At 45.6% G+C, this 25,851-nt stretch overlaps 1 long non-coding RNA gene across 1 annotated transcript in view; it reads right to left on the bottom strand.

Moving 5' to 3' along the window:
• Positions 1–18,384: 18,384 nt before the first annotated feature.
• Positions 18,385–25,851, bottom strand: part of LOC142472097 (uncharacterized) — a 72,414-nt gene continuing 64,947 nt past the window's right edge. Inside the window, exon 5 of the long non-coding RNA XR_012789600.1 lies at positions 18,385–18,552. This is a non-coding gene — a long non-coding RNA (uncharacterized LOC142472097). The remainder of the gene's footprint in view (positions 18,553–25,851) is intronic.

Here is a 25,851-nt window from a genome sequence, read left to right as displayed (position 1 = left end):
ATGTTGATCCAGGAGTAATCTGATATTCAATATTTGGAGTCAGGAAGGAATTTATTTTTCCCCTTATGAGAAATCATTAATGATATAACACTGGGGTTTTTTTTTTTTTTTGCCCCTGGATCAATAAGTAAGTATAGATATAGGATAAAGGATCTGTTGTCTAAATTTAGAATAGGTTGAACTTAATGGACATACATCTTTTTTCAACCTCATCTGCTATGTAACTATGTAACTCTTATTTGATGTTTAACATTGTTCAATCTGTTTCAAAGCTAACAAAAGCCTGTAATTTAAAAGTTTTCTGATGGAGAAGGCAAGGCAAAAGAAATCAGCAGCTACGGGCAGCAGTGTCACATCATGTATGCATAGTCATTTAAATTGAAGTCGGAAAAGTAAAGACTTTACTGACTGGAAGTCTGGCAACTTTTTGGAAACAAAATGTCAAAATATAAATTGGGGTCAAATGATATTGGGTCATATTGGCGAAGTGATGATATTCCAAAAAACATCTTCCGTTGCCAGAAGACATTATAAAGGCCTATTCACTACATTGGGCCATAAGTAGAGATAGGCGAGCAAGTCCAAATCTGTTTCCTGGGCTTTCCATTTAAAGCTGCAGACCAAGCAATATCCTGCATGTTTTTTTCTACATGTTTTGTTTTTTTTTTTTAAATAAATCAGCTCTGTATTACGAGAAAATACTTGTAGCATTTTTTTTTAAGTAACACTTTGTTTCTATAGCAACAATTTACAAAGTCACATCCCCTTCCTCTTCTGAAACAGGTTCTGACACACCCCTTTTTGAACCCTGCCCTCTCTCTAGCAGTGCACCAATTGTATCTAGTGACTGCCTGGTCACATGATCTTCCCCACAGAACTTTGCATCTTTAGTCTTCTTCTGCTTCACTGACAGCCATTTAGTGAACCCCCAAGCCGAATCTTCGCTGAACGATCACAGGAGAACGGATCGATCGGCAACTTAGCTAATTACTTATCATTGTGTGGCTTGTATTGATGCACATATTAAAGGGTAAAAAAAATGTAAAAAAAACAAACAAAATGCAGCTGTGCTACTGCTTTAAAATCCATTCAACATGTTGAAATCTGCAGACAGATTGCTCCAACTTCAAACCACGTGGATTCGTTAAAATCTCCCTATGTGGCTCCACTATGCTGCTTTAAAATAACTCCCCGGCAGGTTTGACATAATTCCATGACCTTGGAGCCTGCAAGGAAACTCTCTCTGCAACCCCCGCCCCACCCCCCGGTGCACTTAACCCCATAAGGTTTCATATAAATACACACAGCAAAGATGTGGAGGTACACAGGTTGCACCTTTTATTAAAGCAAATAATTTACCCCTGTAAGTGCTAACCCTGCCAGCGAGCTCAACCCATGGATAAAGGCTGATGGTACACCAACAATGGCCCTCAAAAACCCAACTAGGCAGGCCATCTAGCGAGTAATGTCCCCAGGGAATCCCGCACAAATGAGCCCTGCCCACTCACCACCTCCAGCCACCACAGGGCTTTCGACACCACAGAGCCCCCCACCTGGTAAGGTTAAAGCGCACTTATCCGCCAAAATCCGTCACCCACAGGGCCATTTAATCACCTTAAATGAGCCCTGGACCCCTAGACACACAAGGACCATTTCAAGTGTCATTTTAAACAAATCTAAATCCATCTCCGAAAACTGTACCCCATCTAGACCAAAGAATCCGCTATTTTCTGTTTCAAACTCAGGGTGATTTATCACCCCACCCACTACCTGCAAAATACATTTTCCAACTGCCATGTTAATTTCCTTTCTTATACGCTTAAACAACCAAGTTCTACGAGCCCCATCCACGCCTTCCTGTGAACAATGTCTGACTGTAATGGAGTGCTCACCACAAACAAGGCGTGACCACGGGGCCAAAGTGGGGATTTGATATAACACCAACCTCCAGCCGCGAGGATGCGTCTGGAGTGTAGATTGGTAGAGGTAGCCGGGTCGGGTTTGGAGAGGTCAGAATAGTCAAAGGTTCTTTGCTGAGGTCAGGATTGGAGAGGTGCGGATCGTCGTGGTAAGCCGGGGTCAGGAGTATACTGTAGAAGAGCGGAGTCAGATGAAAGCCAAAGCCAGACAAGAGGAGAGCTAGGAACCAGAGTAACAAGACAGGACAAGGGGACAGGAATCACAGAAAGCACTTCGCACAAGGAAGTGATTATGCTCAGCCATTTTGCCAGATGGCAGACTGAACATATATAGGGAGAAAGGCCCAATGAGGAGCAGGCTGTGAGCGGGACTCACCAGTATGCCTGGCTGTGGTTTGCCGGTCTGATGACAGCCACAGGTGTGGAGAGTAAGGCTGATGAATGCTGGAGCTTCTGCACATGCCAGCGGCGCCCGCACATAGTGTGTGCACGTGCTGCGTGCCGGTGATGTCAGCGTAACCTGGACGCAGGCCCAGCGGGGACGGCATTACCTGCAGCGCGGGATGCACGTGCGCTGCTAGGCTGACAGCTGGTGCCAGCAGGCACAGGAGATGTGTTGCAGGAGCAGGGTGAAGCAGGACACCTGGTTGTGGGTTCGGGTAAGTGGAGGGCGCGCCGAGCGCGCTGCGGATCACAGATCCTTACACTGACAACACAGTTCGTACGGAACTGCACCATACCTGAATCTGAGATAAATCATTTTTTATCAACCTTACTAAATCTAAAGATGTTACCGACTCCACTTCTTCACCACCTACGTAAATGACCAAAGTTTTTGGAGGCCTCCTATCCCTTGCCAAAACCAGCAGGTCTACCAACAACTGAATCCACCTCAAACCCCATCCGTCCGAACAGAAAACATTTCCCTGATTCCCACAGTTGAGGGCATAGATAACCACAGTGACAACCAATGGGTCTCTAGGCTAGTGTTTTTTTTAATGTATGGTAATGTGTATTTTATTTAATTGTGTATTTTTTTTTTGGCATCACAAATGGGCAAAAGCGCTATTACTGTAGCTATATTTGGCTACTAGGGCTCTTGCCCATTGGTGTGTGTGGTGATGAGGGTAGAGGGTGTAGGGGATGGTGAGGGTAGTTAGGCTTCCCGGGTGGGTATTAACCCCTTAATTACCATAGCAGTTAGTACCCGCTAAGGTAATTAAGGGGTTACTGGCCAATATCTAGTGTTTTAATGAAAATGTTGGTGCCACGGAAGAGGAGTAGGAAGACGAGTATGGCCTAATTTGAATGGGCAAAAGCACCATTAGCCATATATGGCTAATAGCACTTTTGCCCATTACTGTGTGCGGTATTGTTGTTGGGTGTAGAGGGGTGGGTAGTAGGGTCCCTTAACATGCCTATTGGTTATCTGTGCCCCATTGAGGGCATGGATAACCACAGTGACAATACACGGATTAAATGGCAAGTGTATTTTTTTTTATAGTATTGTGATTTGTATTGCATTTTATTTTAGTGCACTAAACATTTGAATGGGCAAAAGCGCTACTAGCCATATTTGGCTAATAGGACTTTTTACCATTACTGTTTGTGGTGTTGATGGTAGAGGGGGTGGGAGAAGGGGGTAGTTGCCCCTGGTGTAGGCGTTTAGGCCCCCGGGTGGGAAGCGGGAGTGGTTAACCCCTTAATTACATTAGTGGTAGTAACCCCTCTCACAACTCTCCCAGGAGGGCTAAAACTCACTCTGGGGCAACTACCAGCTTCATCCACCCCTCTTACCACCAATCAACTGGTTATTGCTGTTTAACCCCTTCGTTACCATGGTGATTTTGACATGTTATCGAAGCTTTGTGAATAGCTCCACATGCAAATCTCTTGGAAAGTGCACCTAACAAGCTATGGAAGCTATCTGACTAGGCCCCTTTGCCCCTTTCCCGGATAGATCGAGCTCCCCCAACCCTCCTAAAGATGCCCAAGCACCTGGCCTAGCTGATCAGTTTTAGACTGCTGTACCAAGAGCCTAAATGACTCCTGGCACTGCCATGCACCCTCCCCCTTTATATAACTGTCTCAAATTGGAATAAACAAACTCAACCGGTTTCCTGAAACAGATCCTCCCACACTTGCAGAGTGACCAACTTCCTGGTGTCCTGAACTGCTGAAGACTTCTTTAAACCAGCTACTACCCTCCTTACTATAAAATCCTTAGTCGGATCGACTACTGTATGTTCTTTACCCACATAAAGAATGACACCCCACAAGCTACTTGCTAGCTCTTTTACTTCTAACACGAGCACATACGTCAAGAGGGTCCCCACCTCAGATACTTTAAACCCAGCCCCTTGTCAGTTCCTTGTATTCCCGCCAAAAGCCGCATAAGCGTCACATGTACCAGGTGCCCCTGAAGCATACAATAGACAACCTTTCCTGCCCAGAAGCAAACGTTCCAATGTGCCCCTTTGCTTAAGGGGCTCAAGGCTGTTTTCTGCAAATTGTGTTTATTTCTAAACCGTCATTGTATCGTAAGAAAAAAGTATGATGGAAAAGTATCATAGGAAATTTTAAAAAACCGTCGGCGGATTAATTTGGTGCTAAAAATCACAACCGGAGCTACATCATGCCACATGATGCTGCTACACCCACTTGTCTGCACAACGATTTGAGAGAGGAGAAGGTGAGACAGGAGCCTGTCGTGAGAAGCTGAGGGAGACAAACACACTTTTTTTTTTCTAGTTTTGTCAAATATTATTTTTTATTAATATTATTTTCTTCATTTTTCATTTGTTCAATTTGTTTTATTTATTTATTTATTTATTACGAGTGGTGGCAGTGGTAGCCAGGGAAGAATGGGCTCTACCCATGCCCGTCCTGTGAGACTGAGAAGGTCTTCACCAACAACTGTTTTAGGCTGAGTTGGCAGTGCCGGCATAAGCGCCTTAGCAATAGTTGAAGTACCAGCGACTGTTCCTGTTGGTACCAGGCACCAGAGTAGGCGTAATACTGGGCCTGCTTCAACCTCGGTTGAAAGCGTGCCTGAGGAAACGTCTTCTCCTGCACCTGTTCAGCCTGTGTCAGACAACAGGTTGTCATGGAAAGTATCCCTGCTTTAGAGGAAGCAGGTAGTAGCGTTGATTTGTTTTTATGTGGGGACTGTGTGTTTGAAATTCTGCTGTCAGTGTCACCTTTGTCCTCAGCTATTTCTTCATTGTCATTGATCTCACCTGATTCCTTTCTTACAGTGACAAAGATTGTTGAGGCTTCCAGCACACAGGACCACCTGTTGCCTGAACATTTGTGCAAGGATCAGATGCAGCCGCACATATTGTGTTCCCTTATAGGTCAGGTTGGTATCGGGGTTAGTGGATAGGAGGGGAGAGATCCCTTAGTGATGCACTCTACTCTACTAATATACAAAACAATACATTTTTATTAATAAAGCATGGGTAAACATTAGAGCTAATTTAAAACCTAAAAGGATGCACTTAGGGAAACCAAATATATAGGCTTCGCTGTTGCCAAATGGCATGGGTGTATTAACCTCAGAAAGCCAGATATGCAAACGTTAGTACAAAGTATGTAATGTCATAGAGGTAAACCCCTTCGGGGGCTGAGATGTAATGATATCGGGGTTGCCAGAGCTGTGTCAATTTCTAATCTGTTGTGGACCACCATAACAGGTTTGACACTGTGGCCCTGATCTCGTTTTAGCTGCATCACCGGAGTCTGCTATGCCCACCACCTATATGGCTGCTTCTGCTGCTCTTGCTTGGGTACAGGAAGCTTCAACGGGTAGGGATGACAGGGTTCAGGAAGTGTAACTACCGACAGGAGGAGTGGGTAGGGTAGCAGTAAGCCCTTCTAGCAGCGAGTATGTTGCGACTGCTATCCCATCTGGTTCAGGGATTCCCACAGTGGAATTTGTAGAAGCTGAGGGGGACATTGGTAATGATGGTGGCTCTCAGTGAGTTGGAAAAGGTGAGTTAGAGGAAGACGGACGTTCCTCTCATCGGTGTCATGATGTAAGTCTCCAGGTGTCCACTACTGGCATTTCATTTGGGGGTTAAGTTGTGGTGCACCATCATCGATTGTTCATGGTGATGGTGTTTGGTGTTACACAATCCCTTACTATCGGAGTGGAGTTATATTAGGACAGTGTTTTTCAACCATTTTTTTTTTAGTTAAGGAACCCAATAATTATACTATCAAATTCTGCATAACCCCAGCCCTCTCTGATAGCCCATCTGCGTTATTGCCCATTGTTTCAAACTCGTATGCAACATGCTAAATTGCATCTATATACATTTTAAGTCTCCACAATTTGGCATGCATGTTGGATAATTATGAAACAAAGGCCATGCAATAACGCTGCCTTTGTTGAAATCGAACAATGTGATTAGATATTTTTTTAATTTATTATCAATCCTAGACAGTTAATAATTATTATGACTCAGTTGTTAATTAGTACATTAGAACGATCACGGTTATAGATTTCAAGGCTGCGTTATTGGCCTTTTCTTCCAATTCATATTCAATTTACCAAATTGCATCTATTTAACATTTGAATGGTTCCAAATTTGTAATCTTCGAAAATTATGATAATTATGAATTATAACCAAAGGCCATACAATACGCAGCTTTTGTTAAAATCACATAACGTGATTGATGATAAATGTAAATCGATCTAATCAATGAACATAGACAGGGCTCGACAAATGCACTTGCCCATTCGCGTGGGGCAAGTGCATTGTACCCGCTGGGGAGACTTACCGGTGGCGGAGTAGTTCGACGTCTCCCGGCATTCTCCTCCTGCGTCTCCCCCTGTAACTACTGTGTCTCCCCCTGCAACTCCCATGAAAATGGCGGCGCGGTGTTAAATGACTCCACATTGCCATGACAACGGGACGCGAGTGCCTTTTTTTTCGGGCGAGTGCTGTTTTTTATAATTTGTCGAGCCCTGATCATAGACATACAGTAGTTAATAATTTTACGACCACAGTTTCATTATTGATCACATTAGAGTAATTACGGTTCTCTTGATTACAAGTCCGTGTTAGTATTTGTTTCCAATTCATATGCATCTACTTTCCTTTATCATCAATCATTGACATAGATAATATTAATGGCTCATCATTACATATAACATTTTCATTTTTTTTTTTGTATGTCAAGGTTGTTCACGGTCTTTAAAAATAGAAATGAATAGGCAGAATTGTATATAATTTAATGAATGAATCATAGAAATATTAAATGACAACAGCAAGAACTATTAGTCGTAGTATTAGACTAGTTAAATTACTACTTAGTTAGTACTAGTACTCTAATAATTTATTCAATACAACAAAAATACTCTAGTGGTACTAATAATTATGTTCAAAATCAAAGAATAAGAACAAATAAATGAAAAAATAAATGAAATTCCAACCATTAGTAAATTGTAAATCCTGAAAAAAAAACTACATTTTAAGATTTTACCATTAATCAAGAACAAGATTTGTATCACCTGACTGCCTGCTGTAAACTAATGACCTTAACCACTCACGCTCCTCTACTTTTGGTTGGAGAGGAGGTCAGCCTTATATTTTTTTAGCTTATTGAAATTGTAGTATGCTGGAGTCTGATACATCTTAGATTTCACGATAAGGCTTAAGAAGGATGGGCTATGGATTACTTTGTATTTTGAAGCAATTTTAGGTCTTTCTTTCTCACTGTGACTGTGTGCGCTGGGCATTAGGCATAGGAACAGAAGGATTATTCATCATCAGTTCACTTGTCAGTCAGTACAGTCTTCTTAGTCAGTAGAGTATACAGACAAAATCAATGTAGGGGAATAACACAAAGTAAATACTGTTGCTGCCGATACAATTGACCCTAAGGGACCCCGAGCCCCTGATATAAACATACTGTTGTAGTGTGAATATAGTCAGCGCAAACCTCATGGGCCTCCCGATGTCGATGGAACCGAATGAAATATGGATGAAAAAGAATTAAAATCTCAGTGTATTAGATACACATGTGGGGGATGGGGGAATAGGGGGGGGGGAAAGGGGGAAGGGCAGGGGGTGGAAGCAAGAAGGAGGATAATGCTGGAGGGGTTGATAATTGGTTTTCCACTTTAACTAATCAAAGAATACATAAAATTATGGATTCAGTGACTCACACGGGCTTGTGTGGTGTCTCTCCCTCAACGCTGACTCTAGTGGATTTATTACAGACTCATATGCTGGAGTCTCAATATACATAAAACTCACACGGCCTGATGTGAGTCCTTGTCCTCAGAGGGTGATGTCCTGTATGGATGGTGTCTGGGTTGTCTCAGCAGAATTATCCCCCGATGGGTGTAGTGTGTGAGTGTCTCCTCTCCCCGTTTCCCAGATGACCAAAAGGAGTGTATGCCAACAAGGGTTAACAACAATAAAAAAGGTCTTTAATGGGTATACAGTGGAGACATAAGCATATGAAATGCAAGCATGTTGTGAACCATAAAATGTATAGAACAATCTATGACACAATGAAATACAATAAAATAAGACACAATGAAATAAAAATGAAATAAAGCAAACACAAGGACTACACTCACACTTGATGTCAGATAAAATGGCCCAGCCTCAGCCGCTCGGTACACTCCTGCACGGTCTCCTCCTCCGTTCTTGTTCCCACTGGCGCGTCCGGCAGTGGAACCGGAAGAGGGGATCTGCACCGGATGTCCTGTAGTGTGCTGGGTCCCTCTCTCAATGAGCTCCGGCAGGGAACAACATGTTTCGCAATAAGCTTCGTCACATACAATTAGGGAATAGACTCAAAATCCAAAATCATGTTATTTTGGAGTCTCACATCAAAATCATCAATCATGATTGATTACATTGGATTTATAACCTCTTAATCTCTCTCTGCCTCTCTCAACCTCTCTGACCATCTCTGCTCAAATCAGATGGAATCCTACTCCAGAGTCCTGTCTGTGCTACTGCTACTTGCTTGCTACTACTTTTCATACAATGACTGAGATAGTTGTCAATAGGATTGTCAAAGCTAACAGGAAAAGTGAAAAGGAACACTGGAGCGCATCAGATGTATTAGTGAACAAAGTGACAATAAATATCAAATTATGATATAAAAAACAGTAACACACAACAGTGAAGTGAAAAGGTGAATATGTTCTCCAACACATGAAGGATGACTCAATGAATATCACAAAATAATACACCAAAAATTGTGAATTGAATATAAGAAGCAAAACAATATGTATAGTAATATATCGAATAATATGTATTGAAAATATATTTCCCTTGTTGGCTGATGGGATAATCACAGTGCTTGAGGTCTGCTCCTCAGATAAACTGATGGCTCCGCATCACAATATACTGTAGGAACAAAAACACAGAGTGCACGGCTGTCATAGTGAAGTAGGTATTGTAGATTCAAATGATTCGTAAAAGGGGTAAGTATTGCACGTACAAAAACAAAATATTTGTGACAACGTGAAATACCTTGCTTGAGAGAGACGTGTCTGGCTTTTGAAACGTAAGTTATACTATGCCACGATACATCCTGCGGAGGAAGACATTTTTGCAGAGGGTGCTGTCCCCAGAGACCCCGCCACAGTGGTCCAATATACTGTACGATAAGCTTGTTTTTAAATTCCTTTTTGTACGTGCGATACTTACCCTTTCTTCCGAATCATTTTAATATACAATACTTAATTCATTATGAGAGTTGTGCACTCTCTTTGTGTTTTTGCCAACAGGAAAGTGCCTTAAATCATGATCAAGTGAATGTCTGTCATGGCCAGCTTGTAATTTTAATTGTTTCATTGTTGTGGGGACGAGTGCGGGTCCTCTGTAAGTGCGGGGCTCGGTGCAATGGCACCGATGGAACCACCATCAAGCCGACCCTGCTTTCTGTGACCTACTCAACAAGTGTGTTAGATGTCTGCTCAGTTTGCAAAGAATGCTGCATGTTCAGCACATGGGAGTCATCACTCACCATAGTCCTTGCTCCTCCATCATCAAATCGTGGTGAGTAGTCACTATTCTTTGACAGAGTGTGAGTGTGAGATTTTTTCTTTCTTTCACAGTTAATTAAATATACCTCATCTCATTGTACCTCTCTGAGGTGCAGTTTACATCGGCGGTGGGTACAGCAGAATGGAGGCAGAATGGAGGCCCAATAACCCACTCATGACTTGGGAAGATAGTAATGAAAAATAACAATAAAGAACTCTTAAGAGGCAATGTAAGTCAAGAAACTGGTGCTCCACTCCCTTTCTGACGTGCGTTCCAAGCTCCGCCCCCGCTCTGATTATAGACAGGACCGGCGTGGGAGTGAAACTCGTTATAGGCTCCGCCCCCTGACCTCTGTGACACGCCTGGGTCGGCGCGCGATCGGCCCCGCCTCCATTCCTGATCAGGCTGCATCATAGGGCACACCTGTGTGCACCAGCAGTCTATTGGATTCTACTTCTTGGTTCCGCCCTGGCTTGCTATTGGAGGTTCTTCCTATATATATCTTCCTGCTGCATACTCTCATTGCTGAGCATAGTCTAGTGTGACGCCGTGCCTTGCTGCATTCCTGTTCTGTGACCTTGCCTTGCCGTGCCTGTTAACCTCTTGTTGCCTGACCCTGCTTCTCTACTTGGACTCCGCACCTCTCCTCTCCTGATCTGGCTACGAACGACCATTCTCCTGTCTCCAGTCCTGACCTTGGCTAAGTACTCCAACGATCCGATACTCTCCAATCCTGAACCTGGCTATGTACCCCGACGATCCGCTACTCTCCAATCCTGAACTTGGCTACGCACCCTGACGATCCGCAACTCTCCACTCCTGACCTGGCAAGTACTTACAACAAATCTCACATCTATAATCATGACCTGGCTTGCATGACCAATATACATCCTAGGCGCGCCCGCGTGGCTGTGGGTTGGTGTTAATCAATTCCCTACCTCAGCACCGCAGTCGCGCTTCGTTTGTGGTGAGCTACGTGTTACACATGGGGTGTATTCCCCAATATGATCTCAATAATTCATGGTGTATGCACATCTATATGCATATGCTCCACGTACTACCTCCTTACTTGATGCACCATATACTAAATAGTGTTTTAAATATTATATATATATATATATATATATATATATATATAAAATTGAGGGTCTTTCCACTAGGCACATATATATAGATATATACGCTAACACACATTTCACTCATACAGTTGCAGTGCTTCGTCGCCACCCCACCATTGAGGATTTTAATCATTTTCACTGTAAATAAATTTCACTCGTAGATTATTTTTGATGTAACACAATTTTATTATTTTGATCCTGGTTCCATGTGGACCTCTGTGGATTTTTCAGAGTACAGCCATCATCATATAGTCATTTACTGACACTGCAAATGCATTCAATGATTACTTTTTGGGGTGTGCTACTAACTTATTAGCGAAACGCAACACAAACCACAAACCTGAATCTCATCTTGGGAGTACCCATATAGCCCCACCCCCTCCAAACACTGCCCACAATTTTCAATTTGGCCCAGTATCCGAGGGGAGATTACACAAGCGCTCCTGAAATTAAAACTAAGCAGCCAATGTGGACCTGACTTACTACAATCTAGGTTCCTAAGACTTGGTGTCCCAGCAATTGCCAAACCAATTGCTTCCATAGTCAACTCTATCCTGTCTGCAGGCCATATCCCTAAGACCTGGAAAACTGCCAGAGTTGTCCCAATCTTCAAAAGTGGGGACAAAAACACTGTCTCAAACTACAGGCCAATCTCTCTTCTCCCAATCCTATCCAAAGTCATAGAAAAATGTGTCCACTCCCAATTAAGCGATTACTATACCAAGACAACTTTCCCTAGCCAATTCCAATCTGGCTTTCGCCCCAAACACTCCACCGTAACTACCCTGCTAAAACTTTGCAATGAAATCCAGAGTGGAATGGAACGGGGACAACTCACTGGTGCAATATTCCTAGATTTTGCAAAGGCTTTTGATACTGTTGATCATGCTATCCTGCTTAACAAACTCCAGAGCTCTGGAATAGGTAAGCATGTTTTAAACTGGTTTCAGTCCTACCCATCAGGTATGTATGTATGTATGTCTTTATTTGTATAGCGCCATAAAATGTACATAGCGGTTCACAGTAGTAATACATGTCATATAAATAACAAATATAAATAACAGATCATGGGAATAAGTGCTTCAGACATACTGTAAAAGTAACATTAAGGAAGGAGTCCCTGCTCCGAGGAGCTTACAATCTAATTGGTAGGTAGGGAGAACGTACAGAGACAGTAGGAGGGAATACTAGTAAGTGCCTCCGCAGGGGGCCAAGCTTTGTGTCATGTGTCCATGATTATCCAGTGCTACTCATATGCTTCTTTAAGCAGATGTGTCTTAAGGTGGGTCTTAAAGGTGGATAGCGAGGGGGCTAGTCGGGTATTGAGGGGAAGGGCATTCCAGAGGTGTGGGGCAGAAAGTGAGAAAGGTTTAAGGCGGGAGAGAGCTTTAGATACAAAGGGGGTAGAAAGAAGACATCCTTGAGAAGAACGCAAGAGTCGTGATGGTGCATAGCGAGAAATTAGGGCTGAGATGTAATGAGGGGCAGAAGAATGTAAAGCTTTAAAAGTGAGCAGTAGAATTGAGTGTGAGATACGCGATTTAATCGGAAGCCAGGAGAGGGAATCAGGAGGGGAGATGCGGAGACAGATTTAGGAAAGAGTAGAGTGATTCTGGCAGCAGTGTTTAGGATAGATTGTAGGGGAGACAGGTGAGAGGTAGGAAGGCCGGACAGCAGGAGGTTGCAGTAATCGAGACGTAGAGGTAGATCAAAACATGTGTCCATCTCAGGCTCTAACTTCAACCCCCTAGATATCACCTGTGGCGTCCCGAAAGACTCTGTTCTGGGGGCCCTACTCTTCTCAGTGTTCATCAATGATCTTCCCACAGCTTGTAAGGAAGCTTCAATACAGATATATGCAGATGACACAATCCTATATGCACACAGCCATAGCCTCTCCGACCTTCAACACATACTTCAGTCTGACTATTTGAGACTCGAAAACTGGATTTCCCCAAAGCAAACTGTTTTTAAACACTGACAAGACTGTAACAATGGTATTTGGGATGAAGACTAAATTTTTAAAGCTTATAGTGACTGAGCTCCAGATCAGAACAAACGTTAACACCACCCTAACTCCTGTCACTAGTTTTAAATACCTGGGCATATGGTTTGACTCCCACTTAACATTCAGAATGCAAATTTATACCCTAACATCCAAAACCTATGCTAAACTAGGTGTACTTTACAGGAACAAATCCTCCCTAAGCCTGCTGGTCAGAAAGCGTATCGCACAGCAGATGCTAATGCCAATTATAGACTATGGAGATATAGTATATAGCTCGGCACTCCAAACCCACCTTAGCAAAAACTTGACACCCTCTACAATTCAATTTGTCATTTCGTTCTCCAATGCAACTACAACACACATCACTGCGAAATGCTCAAAGAACTAAATTGGTCATCACTCGATTCTGGGCGCAAAGTTCACCTTTCATGTCTTGCCTTCAAATACTTTCTGGGCAAGCTACCCATATATCTGAACAAGGTCCTCACCCCTACCACATGCAGCACTTATCATCTCAGATCAGACTCCAAAAGACTGTTCATGGTCCCAAGGCTCAACAAAATATCCGGCCGCTCCTCCTTGTCTTACCGTGCACCCCAAAACTGGAACAACCTACCGGAGACTCTCACATCCACCACCAGTTTAAGTTCATTTAAAATTAAGGCTATCTCATATTTTAATCTGGTCTGTAACTGTTACATAAGCCTATAATATACATCTTCTCTAACTGTGCATGCAATATATTGTATATAATGTATACCCTGTTCATTTATGTAACTGTATTTTTAACCATGTATTATTTATCATATTAACTATGTCCAGGACATACTTGAAAACGAGAGGTAACTCTCAATGTATTACTTCCTGGTAAAACATTTTATAAATAAATAAATAAATTTATGACAGCCACTTATGAGATATTATGTTTTGACTCATACAATCCCACACCTACTTTCCACACCGAGTGCATTCATTAGGGACCTTTTCTGACGCCCTTGGGGATCATATTTGTACATTAATATGTTCACTTCAAAGATTACGCTATGTTGAACAGCTGATTAAAAATCATCACCTGGTGCTCACTAGAGCACTATGAAGCTACTGATGTAGCAGGTTCGTTTTTCTAGGGATGATACTAGATGGAATACATCTGGACTATGAAGCTGGATGGCTGTCCTATTATCTGTTGTGTGACATGATCAGACACTTACACACTTTCACTGCTGTGCCACCTTCACTGATCCTCTTCATGCTGCGTTCTGTGTAGCCAGGTCCCCCCTTGGTCCCCTTACCTTTGCTGCAGGAGGGGGACAGCTACCTTGTGGTGCGTGCGGGTGCCGCCGGAGCAGCGGCAGGACTGCCCAAAGTAGAGGGGAATGCGTGTGGCACTGTGGGAGGTTGCAGGGGGAATCCGATTGCCGGAGCTCCTGGTGGGACGCCGGTATGGGCACCTCCATCTTGAGCCTAGTCGCGCATGCGCAGGGTGCCTCACGCCTGCACAGTACAATATTGTGGATGCCATCTTGGAAAATGGTTCCGCAAGGGACTACAAGTCCCATGAGCCTTAGGGACAGAGGCAGGGAGCTGGACTTGGATACATTTGGTGCTCTCAGCAGGACAACGCCAGTCAGAAGCAGGACAGCAAGGAGACAGGTAGTGCCTCAGGTGCCATTGGCCATGAGTCTAGGCCAGCTCTCCCCTCTAGGCCCCGACTCACCCCAGATTGTGGCTGCTACAGGGAGCCCATAGCTAGGGACATTTCCACAGTAGCTGCTTATAGTCAAGGTATAGCACCGGTGAGACGTCACGTGGTGATTGCGGCCTGTGGTCAGAGACTCTTAAAGGTGAGACCCTCCTACCGGCGTTCACCCTACGCAGAGGCGGATGCCATGATGGACGACGACGTAGCTGGATCAGCGGATCCCAGTGGTTCATCTGATGTACCCTTGTACTGGAGCCGGGGGCAGGTACCTCAACAAGTGCACCACCATTCCACGGGATAGCGCTATCTCCTAGACTTTTGGGTGGGCCCTGACATTGGGGGAAAAGGACATCAGTGTATTGGTGCCAAGCACCCTGTGTACTTTGGGGACACTTCACGGGTGTGTTGGGGTGTGTTGGGGTTGTGTGCGTGGGACTATATACTGTGGGGTACAGGTTGATTACCTTGAGTCTAGTAAAATCAGTTGTTATATACCCTGTGTGTGGTTGTTATTGGTATTGTTCCTGAGGGGCTTATCCCACCACGTTGGGATCCCTCTCAGGTGGAGGTGCTGCACCGAGGCGAAAGATATATCCCCCCAGGCTCCCAGTGGCGGAGGCTCAGGCCTCCTGGTAGCCAACAGGTAATGAGTACTGGTAGTTGCTTCCCAGACACAGGGGAACGGGGGTTACATGTGTATATAATAATGACGAGGTCAGAGGCTAGGATCACTGCCTAGTAGAGCAAACCCATAGAAATAGTATAGATACGGAAGGGCATGATGCAGTAAAAGACCCTTAGAATTGGAAAGGGATACAAATAGCAAGTAGAAAAATGGGCATACAAGGAGGGTCGAGTGGTTCTTCCCTGCCCTCAAATCCTATGCTTTAAAAAAAATTGTAATAAATTAAGTATCTAACATATCTTGCTTAGCCATGAATCATACTTACTAATGCATACAAACCGTTGTTGTAATGAACTGGTTATTTCTCTAAAATTGATTGCATCAACGATGTGGTACAGTTAATGTTTAATCAGATTTACTCTAACTCAATTCCTTTGTTGTTTTAAAGTGTCTCTGCAGCATCCAGACCTCACTACTTCAAATAAATCTAATTAGCGCACTTTAATATTATAAATGTTGATATGATCACTCATCTCTTCCTTTGTAATTTCTTAAGTACCATCAAATAGATATCAGGGGTATTTTATTAAAGTCTCCTGGCTTACTGCCAAAAACGACCCCAGATTAAACAAAAGAAAACAAATTTTGCCGCTGAGAAACTTAAATTGCCCCCCTTTTCTTTACCAGACTTATCATACTTTTATCTGGCAAACATCAATATGATCAAGTTATCAGTTTACTGTACATGTTCTAATTTTGATGGGAATCAGTGTGGGTCATTTATCAAAAGTGATGCAAAAACATTGCACTAGATATTTATTACAGAACAAAATCCCAACGATTTCAAAAGTGAACGTTTTCTCCACGGTAAACCGGATGCAATTTGTTGCCCCAGTTTTGCAGCCGGGACACCTTGATTAAAAGTACTGGGGTCTATTTAACATTGTCGTCTATTTACTAAAGTCTCCCGTCTGGAAAACAGGCAAACATTACAAAAAACGAGTACCGCATTTATAGGGGATTTTGTCCCTTTGATGAATCTGGTGCCATTTTTGCATGTTTTTCTCCCAGTTTCACAGCCAGGAGACATTCGTAAATAATGGCCATGATTTCACTAACAACCCTGGCAGAATTTTCGAAACAAATGGTTGGAATCTGACCAAGTTGTTAGATGAAAAAAAAATCCTCCAGCGTGTATATAATCCATGTAACAATGGTTTTTCAGACAAAAGGTGACACATGGTGAGCTCATTTGCATGTCACTATATATATATCACTTGTGAGCACATTCACATGTCTTAGGCAGGTCTGCAACCCTGCCTTTCACTATTATCCCCAGCATACAGTGCTTCCACTGCAGCAAGGGATTCTGGAAAGTGACATGCAAATGAGCTCACCATGTGTCACCTTTTTTCTGAAAAACCATTGTTACATGGAGCCTATATAAGCTAATGCTCGCTGTTAACACAGCTTTAATGCACAGCATGGGAATCAGGTGCAAAGCCAGAGAAACCATTCACAGACATGTTTCAACCTTAATGGATATCATCAGTGTGAATGTGAATGTGCTCACAAGTGATCTTTTTATTTGCTATATGCAATACGGTAGAGGTTTCTTGTTGCCTTTTTCATCCAAGATGACAGAGAAGCCCAATGCTACATCCAACACGACAAAAATACACAGTAAAATATTTCTATATTCTCTTGAAAAAGGGTCATTTAGTTTAACCCTTTGGCCAAAGCATTGTAAGCTTGCGAGCCACGACAAGGCAGACCCTGTTCGCAAGTCCTAACACTACCAGATAAAATACTAATATACCTCTATTAGGATTAAAATTCTCATTTACCTCTATTAGGAGGGAGAAAGACCACATTGGATCTATATCCAGTAGAATGAAAGAACCTACTAACCCACCATAACTTAAAACGTGATGGTACAGAATATATATATATGATCCTGCTCCTGCGTGATGGTGTATATATATATATATATATATATATATATATATATATATATATATATATATATATATTAACACACAAGTGAATACCGCATCACTTCCAAAAAAAATAAATGCAATGTCAAATAAACCTACCTAAATCAGAAAAATATAACTGATATAGTTGTAACAGAAATAAAGTATAAGTTGTAGGCGGTGCTAGAGGAAAAGTATAGATATATAAACACAGAAGAAAAAGAAACCTCTAAAGTAGCACTCAGACAATAATTTGCAAAAATATAAAGGGTACTTTAATTAAATCCAAAAGATAACAAAAATACAAACAACTGACTGATGAGACTGCCTGTCTAAAAAATAAATTGGTTATCTTTTGGATTTAATTAAAGTACCCCTTATATTTTTGTAAATTATTGTCTGAGTGCTACTTTAGAGGTTTCTTTTTCTTCTGTGTTTATATATATATAGATATATATATATATATATAGTCAGGTATGGAGATTAGCACTCACGTGTTGATGCAGAAGGCAGATGCTTGTCCCATAGAGAATGTGTAGACAAATGGAGACCAGGGGATCCTGATAGCCAAAAAGAGACAGCACACTGCAGGTTTGGTATCAAAAAAGTGTATTCAGTAACACAAGGCTGCCAACGTTTCGGTCCTCCCAACGGTGGAGGGTTTTTGTCACTTTTTTTTACTCACCATAACTTAACTCAGTATTATGGTATATATATATATATATATATATATATATATATATATATATATATATATATATATATATATATACACGCCATCACGCAACGCAGGAGCAGGATCAGGTCGGATTGTGCTCGGAGCATTCCAGCTTTTCCCTCAAGCCTTCAGTTGATTGATCAACACACGTTCACGTTTTGGAACATACTGTGGACTGCCATCTGTGAGGACGCCGAGGGCCATACATCACGTCTGGGATAGCTGTTGGTGTTGATTATATCACGACATGCACATTTTAAACCTACACTAGTGAGTGTACAGTACTTGTTTCCCCCCTCACCCCTTCCCCAATTAAATGTCACATTTATACGCTATGGGGCATGCTCTTTCTTCCTGTTTTTTTCTTTGGGTATCCTTTGGATTTGATTCATCCTCTGAAGGCAGCCTTGTCCCATCCACTACAAGCATCAACACTTTCAAATATCACCTTTTGGACATTCAACGGGACTATTTAAAAAAAAAAAAAAACATTTTATTATATGTTTACATCACAGTTTGTTATAGCACTTTATATATTTATAGATATATTATCACTATTCATGTGTAGTTGCAACAGTCACATAGACTTATCAGCACATTTTGTAGGCTGTTAGATTTGCCATTTAATACACCATTCTATTGGCGCTGCTTTATATTTTTTCTTGTTTACATACACACACACAAATCATATAAACATATGTAACGGGTATTCCACCCCACCCAATCTCATATGTAGTGTGGGTGAGTAGAACATGCGGTGTTACCGGTGTGGTGCGTATACCTGTCAGGCTCACAGGAGGTCTGAGCCTCCGCTAATGAGAGCCTGGGGTGAATCCTCTGGAACGAATCTTCTTTTACAGCGCCTCCACCTATGTAGGATTCTATGGACGTGTAGAATGACCCTACATAGGAACCCAATTAGAAACCACACACACAGTCAGTGATTATATAATAACTAAGGAATTTACTTCGAACATAGAACATATCATCGCCTTTACATATCCTCATAACCTGTGTCCCTCTCACGAGGAGACACTACCCGTGACGTCTCGCAGGACGTTTCCCCAACACTAGGTGATCCCACCCAGTGTCCAGTGAAACCCCCACACCCAAGGTCCCGTACTCCTACGGAGATAGTCAATGGGTGACTGCGCAGTCACTAAAACCTCTAGGCCTGTTGGTGCACATATAATATTGATACCTTCCGAGCACTCCGATGCTCGGGCCTGCAACACTCTTCTCAAAGGGTCAGACGTCCGTCTGATCCTTTCCAGGTACTCTGCCGGTGGACCCCAACGAGGGTCCCACCGCTCCACGGGAACTGCAACCGATCACGGCAACACCAACCGCATGGGAACAGCAACCGCCGCTATCAGCTTTCTGCCTAACTACTTCTAGAGTGACAGCAACCCTAACCTAGGGCCTGTCCCTGAGGAACCGCAACCTGGGATGGCTTGGGGAAAACTCCTATGGCCTGTGGAACATTAACCTGCCCCCCTTCCCCTAGCTACCCAGTCTCAACTGTAACTGCTAATCCTAACAGCCTAACGCACCTGCAGCCAACACTCAGCTCACACTGTCAGCCTGCAGACATTCACACACGCTGCACACACTGCGCCCAGCACATGCAGCGACACACACACAGCTGGCAATCGTACACAGCCACCTGGATCCCGCAGCAAATCATCCACTGCACACACGCTGTGCCTATTTGCCAGTGCGCACAGCACTACCCGCTGTGGCACTGCCAAACCTGCACCTTACACACACTAAGGGCGACCTCCCTATCTAGGGCCGTCCCTTATCAGTTACCCACTAACCTGGTGGGGTGTTGGGGCCTACCTGGAGGGTGAGGGTACCTATCTGGATGCAGGAGCTGCACTCACTCCCTGCATCCTTCCTTCCCCTTCAGCTCCTCTGCTCCAACTGACGTGACCAAAGCCCGGGAAATGTATCTATTCTCCCTCCAGGGCAGTCCTACAGCCCTATTGGCTCCTATCAAGCACCTGGTGCCTGCCTCGCTATGCCTCATGGGAATTGTAGTCCCGAGGCCCTTACTATAACATTGGGGCCGCGTGCGTTCCTCCCCTCTGCCTACACTAACTCCTAATGGCCGCCGCAACCCTTCCTGAGCTGTCCCTGCGCCTGCGCAAGCTATCTGGGGCAGCCTCAACCTTCCCCTGACTATCCTCACGCTCGCACGACTCTTCCCTGCCTCTCGCAGCCTCCCTGCGCATGCGCGAGCTAACTGGGCCGCCGGGGACTCACTGCGCATGCGCGACCCGGCGCAACATGGCGGCGCCCTATCCGCCCGGCTCCGGGAGCGCCGGGAGCCCTGAGATGCGCGTGCGGCCTTGGCAACCGGCCGCACGCTTCCCCGGCAACCCCCGAGCCGGGACCTGACCGCCCTCTCCCCTGCCACTGCCGAACGGAGCCGCCATTGGACGCGGCGGCCCCCGCGATCGGCAGTCAGGTGAGGGGGGTGCGGTAGCGCTGGGGAGACCTGGCTACACTCTCCCCCTGGTGAAACACCCAACGCCCTCGCTTGGGGAACGACATAGCATGGTACAATTTCACATACTGAATATTTTCGCGGCATAACCCGTACACATAACATATCGATTTTGCACATCAGGTTACATGATACATCACCCCCAGTAACCGAGACCAGCTGAGACCATTGATGGGATGCCCCGAACTGAACACGTGGGGGTACCTCACTTTTGCGTCCGTGAGCCTCCCCCAGAAAATTTTTCTGAAGAGCACACTCTAAAGCGACAGTTACTGGCTCTTCGCTACTTCCTCCCCCTGGTGGAAGGAGTAGCACAGTGTCTCTGAAGCAGATCTTTACCCGGTCATCCGCGGCAGGGATGCGGTAGACCAGGAGGCCAGGACCTTTCCCGCGGTCCACTACCTGGGGAATGGGGCGCTCCTTTTTGGGCTTAAAGGAGGCCAGTCTCCCTGGATCTTCCTTTACACAGTCCTTGTCCCTACGGACTTGCGAGGCTTCCACTGAGAAGCGAGCACTGGGAAATGTCTCGGTTTCACCTGGCAGGGGGAAAAAAGTAGACACCTTACCCCTGCGGTGATTCATGGTGGCCAACAGGTCCTCGGGGACGCTGTCAGTTCCCACCTTGGTGGTATCGGGACCTGCCCCCGGCACTTCTGGGGCAGTCCACTTACGCGCTGAAAACTCGGGAGCGTTGGATCCCAGTCCTGGGACCACTTGTGTCGGAGCACACGGGCTCACACTCCGCTCAGGAACCATAGCTTTGGCCTTCTTCACGGCCACCTCCATCGGAGTCTGTGAGGAACAAGGGGGTTCCTTACCACTCGGCTGGCTGACGATGGGCTTCCCTTCTTCCGGAAGGATCGGCGGTAGACACTGGTCCACTCTCTTCTCTGGACAGCTACCTTCTAATGAGGACACCTCCGCCAAGACGCGATGAAGAGGGGAGCCCTTCGCCCGGGCGACCTGACTTAAGGAGCCATCGTGCTCCGCGGTCACCTGGAGGCTCACCCCCGACACCCCTGGGGCAGTCGACTCACCCTTGTCGGCGTTAGGTACTGGTCCCCATTCTAGGACCGATGGTACCTCTGTAGTAGGTCGGACTGACCATTGTAGGGCACACGGGCCCACAGCAGGGTCCGCAACATCGGAAGACACCTCTTCCAGGGTACACGGAACCACAGCAGACTCTGTAGCCTCTGCATTACCGCTGGGGTGGTTCGCCGGTAGGCGCATCGCCACCGATGGGACTTCCACCTTTTCCCCGGAAGATCTCATGACAGTATCCTCCGCAAGGTAGTCACCAGATTCTCCTAAAATGCAGCCAGTGGTTGTGGGTACAAAGCTGGCGTGCTCCGGTACCTCCACTGCAGCCGCACTCTTCTCTGCCAAGGGTTCACTTAGCTCCTTAGCTGGCTCTGTAGGCTGGGGTACAATAGGCATCAAGAAAATTGCACCGCAACAATCACATTGAGGTTCCCACGCCAGTGCTCCCCTAGAACAGTCACAGGTGGGGCTAAAGCACTGCGTACACGGCTCCCCATCCACCTCGGTGATCCTGAAGTCTAGTGGCACTTGGGACATAACGGCTCCCTCGTCATAGGCTTCTTGCAAGCAGGGGCACAGTAGCATAAGGAGATCTATTCCTGGCGCTCGCCAGGGCACATACACATTAGGGTGTATCCCCTGACAGTCTATCTCATCCTCATGCATCATCTCATCCTCATGCATCATCTCATCCTCAGAGATCAGAGTGTCTATCACAGCGTCCACGTATGGTTGAAGATAACCGTGCTTGCTCCCCCTGGTGGAATCTAAAGGAAGGGCACCTTTTACAAGGAATTGTTTTTCGCTCTGCACCGAGTCACTCACAGCACAGGGGAGGGGCTCTGATTTTCGCGCCAAACCCGGACAGAATGTTGCGACATCTTTCTGTGCAGGCTTGCAGTCAGCAGCACGTGCGCTCTCCTGATTTGGCGGGAGACGCCATTTTGCTGGGTCGGCATAGACTAGGGGGTACCCTTCTGAGGGGCCCCCGGGCATGAACAGTACGGACGGTGCCTCTGCCAGGCATATATCCTCAGTGTGAGTCACTACAAACAAAATGGTTTTCCATGTGGACGTGGGATCTTGTTCCTCCTCTAAGACACATGCCCACGGCCACCCAGGAATTTTACACATACCCTCCCGGACCTTCATTGCGGGTATACTAGCGGGTATGCCTCCTACCGCCACTACCTGGCCAGGCTCCATATACTGCCTCAACGCCCAGGCAAGGACCTCGTCTCCGGACTTTACAAACATAGCGACAAAAATAGGAACGGGACAATTTAGAAAAAATGGACAGGGCACCCCAGGTGTATCTCAGCAGCGCCTCCAAATGTAACGGGTATTCCACCCCACCCAATCTCATATGTAGTGTGGGTGAGTAGAACATGCGGTGTTACCGGTGTGGTGCGTATACCTGTCAGGCTCACAGGAGGTCTGAGCCTCCGCTAATGAGAGCCTGGGGTGAATCCTCTGGAACGAATCTTCTTTTACAGCGCCTCCACCTATGTAGGATTCTATGGACGTGTAGAATGACCCTACATAGGAACCCAATTAGAAACCACACACACAGTCAGTGATTATATAATAACTAAGGAATTTACTTCGAACATAGAACATATCATCGCCTTTACATATCCTCATAACCTGTGTCCCTCTCACGAGGAGACACTACCCGTGACGTCTCGCAGGACGTTTCCCCAACACTAGGTGATCCCACCCAGTGTCCAGTGAAACCCCCACACCCAAGGTCCCGTACTCCTACGGAGATAGTCAATGGGTGACTGCGCAGTCACTAAAACCTCTAGGCCTGTTGGTGCACATATAATATTGATACCTTCCGAGCACTCCGATGCTCGGGCCTGCAACACTCTTCTCAAAGGGTCAGACGTCCGTCTGATCCTTTCCAGGTACTCTGCCGGTGGACCCCAACGAGGGTCCCACCGCTCCACGGGAACTGCAACCGATCACGGCAACACCAACCGCATGGGAACAGCAACCGCCGCTATCAGCTTTCTGCCTAACTACTTCTAGAGTGACAGCAACCCTAACCTAGGGCCTGTCCCTGAGGAACCGCAACCTGGGATGGCTTGGGGAAAACTCCTATGGCCTGTGGAACATTAACCTGCCCCCCTTCCCCTAGCTACCCAGTCTCAACTGTAACTGCTAATCCTAACAGCCTAACGCACCTGCAGCCAACACTCAGCTCACACTGTCAGCCTGCAGACATTCACACACGCTGCACACACTGCGCCCAGCACATGCAGCGACACACACACAGCTGGCAATCGTACACAGCCACCTGGATCCCGCAGCAAATCATCCACTGCACACACGCTGTGCCTATTTGCCAGTGCGCACAGCACTACCCGCTGTGGCACTGCCAAACCTGCACCTTACACACACTAAGGGCGACCTCCCTATCTAGGGCCGTCCCTTATCAGTTACCCACTAACCTGGTGGGGAGTTGGGGCCTACCTGGAGGGTGAGGGTACCTATCTGGATGCAGGAGCTGCACTCACTCCCTGCATCCTTCCTTCCCCTTCAGCTCCTCTGCTCCAACTGACGTGACCAAAGCCCGGGAAATGTATCTATTCTCCCTCCAGGGCAGTCCTACAGCCCTATTGGCTCCTATCAAGCACCTGGTGCCTGCCTCGCTATGCCTCATGGGAATTGTAGTCCCGAGGCCCTTACTATAACATTGGGGCCGCGTGCGTTCCTCCCCTCTGCCTACACTAACTCCTAATGGCCGCCGCAACCCTTCCTGAGCTGTCCCTGCGCCTGCGCAAGCTATCTGGGGCAGCCTCAACCTTCCCCTGACTATCCTCACGCTCGCACGACTCTTCCCTGCCTCTCGCAGCCTCCCTGCGCATGCGCGAGCTAACTGGGCCGCCGGGGACTCACTGCGCATGCGCGACCCGGCGCAACATGGCGGCGCCCTATCCGCCCGGCTCCGGGAGCGCCGGGAGCCCTGAGATGCGCGTGCGGCCTTGGCAACCGGCCGCACGCTTCCCCGGCAACCCCCGAGCCGGGACCTGACCGCCCTCTCCCCTGCCACTGCCGAACGGAGCCGCCATTGGACGCGGCGGCCCCCGCGATCGGCAGTCAGGTGAGGGGGGTGCGGTAGCGCTGGGGAGACCTGGCTACACATATATGTATATATATACTGTATATACACAACAAAAATTAAATTGCCACCAAAATGTCACAGTGCCATGACATCCAGATACCCCCACTACATGACACGACGGTGCTTCAAGTGGCACCGATTCTACAGCCTTTAAACTTTCAATTACCTCTTGAATACAACAACCTATAATGCCTGCTTTTTAGCCGGAGCCAAACAATATTTCTCTCAAAAAAGCAAACCAGCATAGAAAAAGCAAAAGAGTTGTCTCAATATAGACTGAAAACACAACCAACAAACCCTTAGATCTTATGATTAACCCGTCTGCTAGAACGCAGAGCGATGGTGACATTTCTGTGCATTTAGTACGGGCATTTCGTTTGATCCCACTAATAATTCAATTTCTTTAGGTGTGAAGTTGATTTGTTCAAAATAGAACAACTTCTAAATCATAAATACTTTTTTTTAACAGCTGTTATTGGTATTAGTGACTACATCTACTTAACTGACTTTGAGTACAGGGCTTCCTCCTGTCTCCCAGTATACTGTATGCGTAAATCCAGGTCCAAAAATGAAATCTCACGTTATGCACATAAAAGCAAGGGTGCTATGTTGAGAAACTTTACATCTCAAGATACCAAAACCCTAAGAGATTTATTAAATTACAAAGGGATTAAAATCAAGAAGGCTGATAAGGGTGGGGGAGTGGTGGTACTAAATGACTCGTCCTGCAGAGAGGAAGTGTTATGACACCTTTCTGATACAAATTGTTATAAATGCCTTACAGTACATATGACCCCACATATAAATACCAAGGTGAGGCCCACTCTACTCTCCAATTGGCACTTCATAACAGATGGATTGAGCTGGATACTTTCAGGTTTTATTTATCTACACCACATCTGAGAAAGCCGGTCTTTTATCTGTTACCTAAAATACATAAATCTCTAGTCCAACCACCAGATCACCCAATAATTTCAGCAACAAGCTCCATCTGCCAATCAATTGCTGTATATATTGATTTTCCGTGGAAAACAAGAAAAACAAAAGCGCAAACGCACATAGTGAAGTAAGTAAAATCAAT

This window comes from Ascaphus truei, chromosome 1 (genome assembly GCF_040206685.1).
Source record: "Ascaphus truei isolate aAscTru1 chromosome 1, aAscTru1.hap1, whole genome shotgun sequence".
Classification (NCBI taxonomy): domain Eukaryota; kingdom Metazoa; phylum Chordata; class Amphibia; order Anura; family Ascaphidae; genus Ascaphus; species Ascaphus truei.
Note: the sequence above shows the minus strand (reverse complement) of the source record. Positions and strands in the feature narration are given on the sequence as shown.